This window comes from Branchiostoma floridae, chromosome 2 (assembly GCF_000003815.2).
Source record: "Branchiostoma floridae strain S238N-H82 chromosome 2, Bfl_VNyyK, whole genome shotgun sequence".
NCBI classification, from domain to species: domain Eukaryota; kingdom Metazoa; phylum Chordata; class Leptocardii; order Amphioxiformes; family Branchiostomatidae; genus Branchiostoma; species Branchiostoma floridae.
Genome location: NC_049980.1, coordinates 13,748,278 through 13,754,114, shown reverse-complemented (window position 1 = coordinate 13,754,114; position 5,837 = coordinate 13,748,278).

Sequence of the window (5,837 nt, the reverse complement as noted above, 5' to 3'; positions counted from 1 at the left end):
ACTAAATTCATTCATTTAGATGGTTTTGGAGGAAAAAATACCAGGGAGTTACAAATTTTACGGGATAATTAGCTTGTTATTCTTGATCGGGCCATACGGTCCGCCATTTTGGATTTTGGGCTGATGCCGTCCTCAAATTAGCATAATTTTGGCATATATAATTATGAAAGATATGCTAAAAAATATAAGATTTTATTTTTGTAACAAAATAGCGGTAATATAGCAAATAAATGGGAAAAATCCATTGTTAGACCCAAAAATAGTGATTTTTGGCAAAACTGCCTGTCAGCAAACGGTTGCCATGGCAACCCGCAAAAATGGAAAATTTGTCAAACTTCGTAAAATTGTTGCCAACAATTTTTTAGGAAAACTCCCCAAATTTGGTGGCTTTAGCGTAAGGCGTTCTGGCGTTATAGGACATCGAAGTTGGCGCGGGCCTCAAAAGCCCCCCCCCCCCCCCCCGGTCTGAATAGGGTTAAGGCCCCTCATCATGGTCAATCTACTTCGAATTCCCATCATGTCATGACCAACAGAGCTTGCGCATTCGGCACAACGTAAATGAATCATTGAAAAGACACACAAAATGTGAAACAAAATAGTTAATTATGTGTGAAATTTGCTAAGCAATCTATCAAATTTTCGGTCGCTCAACGGTCCAAGCCTCTAGCGGAAAAAGGTGTAACGAGTGAATTTTTACCCAAGATGGTGATTTTGATACTAGTAATCTGAAAAATGATTAATCGTCTTTTAACAGATACTACCATTAGTAATTACGTCAGGCCAATTCGAAGTGTGACCAATCCCGCGTCTATGATTCTAGGGACAATCGTGCTTTCAACGTAATCTGATAGCGGCAATCTCTCTTCAATTTAACGCCAAGAGTAGGCGAATGCTTGCCCATTTAGTACAGGCCATAATGATAAAGCAGAAGTACAATTACAGTGATATAAGAATGTGCTCTCGTACTGCATGATATAATGTTACAATGACTCATGTATTCCTACTCATCTTACTGATTTCAGAATAATGAACTGTTTTTAATGCCAATCTTCCAGTTAATCTTTTAATGCTGGACGAGCTTGTCGAGCTACCAAACCTATGTCTACGTTGTTTGAAATGCGCCACATTATTAAAGGTATACAATCCAAAGCAGAGGTTGGGCTCTTTTTCCGTCTTTGTATGCGTTTTTGTCAGGATCTTGTCTTCCAGCAAAATTACCACCACCAGGAGTACGAAGTTGAAATATCAAACCTTGGCTTTGTATGTCAATTTATTCACAACTCTTTGCAAAAACAGCATAGTACCATTAACATAATATTCTACAATACAAAACATATTACTTTACTAGCTTGATTGTTTATACTATTCTCATTCACAAATTAGATTAGTTAATAAAATTGTTAGATTAAGGAACACATGTATTTCAACTGCTTTGTATGTACAATTGGCCACACATTGTATCAGGGTTGTAGCCAGCACCTGTCCTTCAGTCCTTTGAAGGAATTTTGCAGCTGGGGACTGAAAAAAGTTTTCCCCATTCCGTCCCCTGGGACAGACAAAAATTGATATGTAAAGATATAAAAAAAACTGAAACCCATGTGTTCTTCTTCACCCAAACAGATGCCATTGAACAGCTTAGTCTACAAGCAAAATTTGCACCTCAAAAGGAAATTAGTGTTTCAGAGGGTCTTGATTTAAAACTTTTCTGGGACCCAGACCCCCTAGAAATGACGCGCAACGTCACGCCATGTCTCCGGTGCTCGATAGGATTCCCATTCAAAATCGAGGGGACTGAAAATGATTTCAGGCTGGCTACAACCCTGCATTGTATCATTTTACAATTGTCGTGCAATGATTAAGTTGTAAACAGATCAATAAGCCCTTCAATCAGAAAGTAGGTTGTGAAAATCTCATTACATCGCTGTGTTGGGCCATTTTTTCCTTTCGAATTCTGTCCATTTCCTTTTATTTTCTTCCCCTTTTCACCGGGTACCTTTGTTGAGCTGCGTTTTCCGCTGTGCCATGGTTTGGGTCTGTACTTGTCAAGAGAAAAACTTGAGAACTTTGAAACTTTGACTGTCTTTATCTAGCCTTGGTACCACCCGCTGTAGTTACCCCTGGCTCATTCTTTTTGCTTGCTATCCGTGGTAAGCAAGCACGACTGAGTCCGCGGCAACAGCAGAGGATTGTACCCATCCAGCTGCAGTACCGTAACGTTTAGTGGGCCTGCGCTACAGTTAATTTCATTATTTTAGATAACCAATCATACAAGTGCATTCTTTTGACCTATGACAGCGCGGGGACTTTCTAGTATAGACCAATCATGGACAAGCCACTGGGTTTACCTGTCTGAACACCGAAGTGCCGCGTCATTCGTGATTCGTCTGCCAGATGTCTGAGGACATAGAACCTCACAGCCTCACAGTCTCTCAGTACAGAACAACATTCCGGTCGGACACAGCAAGATACAATGCAAAATAAGCCCGCGATAAAAACGACTAAAAATAAGTTTAAAAACAAATAAACAAACAAAACCAGCCGGAGCTTAACCTCTGGTTGGAGAGTAAGTCTTACCTCCCTTGCATGACCCTAAACCCCATATGAAATGGATCCCTTTCCAAGACCCTTTAACGGTAATGCCTCTACAGTACTACACAATTCTTGAGACCAATAGTAAGTGGTATAGTTCTGGCCCCCTAGTGGGATATTTTAGAACCGAAGGGGCGGTTTAGTGTCTGTCTTTGAACGGGAATAACTCATGAAGGGGTCGACGGATCCGCATGATATTTGGTATGTAGATAGCTTAAGTGATGCCATATAGTTCAGTATCAATTGGAGATGGAAGAAACCAATACATGCACAGCCTAACGCTGTGTCTGGGTACTAATTACCTGCTCCTTCTGTGCTACTTTCTAGCACATACAAATGTCTTCGGCAATGACGCCCTGATTGCACATTAGTGTGTAGAATGAAATCGTATATAACAAGGAGAGAACGTCTCTATAATCTCATACGCGTAGGCGTAAAATTGTGTGGACAGAATAAGACATAAGTACTGCTATGTGAATGGCGCTGGAGTCGGAACCCCTGTGCTGCGTGCCGTTTGATTGCAATTTTAATGGGCTATTAGTTGCGCATTGTTCTTCTAAGGTCTCGTTCGTCGGGTTCGGCTTACCATTTATTTCGGTACGAAAATGCCTACGTTTTATGGTCACGCTCCATATGAAACTACGGGGAAAATATTGATATCATATATTCTATATTGAGCACATTTACCGTTCATTGTATACTTTTACCAGCACCTTTTAGTCTACATTGTATTTTAAAGCTATTTTATTGTAACCTGGTCTCGCCCCGCCAACGGCACTGTCGTGCTGCTGTCAAACGACCCTACCGCTCTAATCCAGGACTGTACCTCCGCCCTTGCATGGCCGCCGGACATTACCTGCTAGTTTCTTTCGTTACCAACAAATTAAACTTTCGACATCATGACTGACGTCTGAAAACAGTTGGGGTGGCTGAAAAGGAATTTCTGACCGCTATAAATACATGTTCGTGCTCAGTGCCGTTTTGGTTTTGGCCCTTGTTAGGCACTCCGAGTAATACTAGTACTAGTACATGATTGAGACCTTCAAGGTGGGTAGGGGGCAGGACCATGGAGTTTAGTGCGTGCTCATATCCACTGCTTAACTCAATACTGGACTGTAAGGTTTGATCCACCCACACCGGCAGGGGCCCTTGCTCTTTTATATTACGGTATGGTGGGTTCTTAACATGCTTGAGGCGTGGTTCTTCTCAAACACAGAACCTGCTTTAAGTCCCATCCGAGAGGACGTCACTCAAACGGAAGTACAGTAGTTCTTATGTTCATATGAATGGAATGAGGAAATAGGTGTAAAATGCCTTACCCAAGGGCACAACATTAGGGTCTGATAGAGATTTGAGATCCCAACCACAAGCACACCTTGCCACCTTTGGCATGACTCTGTTCTCTGTATATGTAGGGTCTGCATATTGTTGAACTTTATGTCGTATTTTACATTCCTACAGTGATTTATGAGAACTCTTGGCCTATTATTTATCCTAGTCAGGCTTAAATCCGCTCCGAAAATAGCTACCATCGACTATCGAAGCGGACTAAGCCTCATGTAGATGGCATCCAGGCGAAAGAACCAGTGGAAAACCAATAAAAAGGGCAATTTCGGGTCCAAGGAATGGCCTTTTCTTAATGCATATGGACTAATGGGATTTCCCCTCTACATGTTAATGGCGACTTAGCCCTTCACGGATATAACCGGAATGACATTGCGTACACCGAGGTACGTGGGAATGATTACCAACAAGCGCGGGTTATATAACCAGCCTCACAGTGTTAGTGTGATATATCCACACAGCTAAGATAGGTCCATCTTAGAAACTAGAGGCCAGATAATTGGAAAGAAGGACGAATAGCCCATGTTTGTATCATCCATGATTTTAGCCGCTAAGATGACTCCCACAAGAGTATTTTATGGCATCCGAGTGTTGCACACTGTATGCGGGGCTTGAACTTTGAAAGGTTTCCCGTTATCATCTTCGTTGTGCGTCAAAAAATGAGAAAAAAAACTCCGTTGCTCCTGTCTAACAACGTTAACCCCGCAGCACTATATAGCTAGATCTAATCCTCTTCACTTTCCCTTCCTAGTCCTTACACTGCCGGGTTATGGAACAAGAAGTTCAGTAACGGGGAAAATCACCATACTTTCACCCGTTCGTATTAAGCCAGGTTGATTCCATGACATTCTGTGTCATTTTGTTTTACAGACATCCGCATTTTCATGGTTATAATTTATATATAGCTAGCCATATGAGGAGCATTGCACGACTGCGTTGCTAGTAGTGAGTGACTTATTAGCTTGATAAAACAAGCTTATGAAATAAACTATATATATAGCTATTGTGTTTACATTGCTTGACAATCGTAGATAGCACAATGTATGGCAACACATACTACATAGTTGTACATTGTTAATCTATCCTTCATTCAGAACTACAAAATATCACTGTAAACAGTATGTGAGTTATATTGTCGTGTATGGATGATTTAGTCCTTCTTTTGGAATGAAGTACGAACTTGACCTATTCAGGTGGATATGGGAGAACATGATACCAAGATATGGACAATATCTGCCTGTGTACCTGATATATAGGGATATATATCAGTGTCTAATGGCTGAAACTACTATATGAGGTCACATATGTACATAATCAAAGCTAATCACCCCTTTCGTATACAAGTATTCTGGAGTGTATGTAGCGCATACAAGTGTTCTCGAGCGTATAGTATACAAGTGGTCTTAGGCCAAGCGACAAGCCATGCCTCTAGTGCTCGACAAGATACATAAGGCCATACTAATTTTTTTATACGGATGACATCCACTAGGTACCAAAACTTAATCTAGCGTGCGAAGAAAAAATAGCCAAAAGAGTTGTCTTCATTACGAAATCTAAGTGGTTAGGAAGGGTGAACAAATGCCTCAATACAGAGAACAATTTGGAATACCAAACAATAGATTTTTTATCTTTTACTTTATGTTTTTATTTATTTGGATTCTCCACATACAATGGCAATGGAGGGTATGGTGGAACAGGTGTCAAAGAACACCTTCTCTAAACCGCCATACTTTACATGTTCGTTTCTTTTTATTTTGGAAGATTTCACCCGTTAGTATCCGTTTTACGACGTTTTCTGCAATGTGCTGCATTTATTTGCTTATTTGCATTTATATTTCCTTTGTGAGATTGAAAGTATGGTTGCAATATTTTGTGGAAACCAACAAAAACTGCTTCACGCGCGC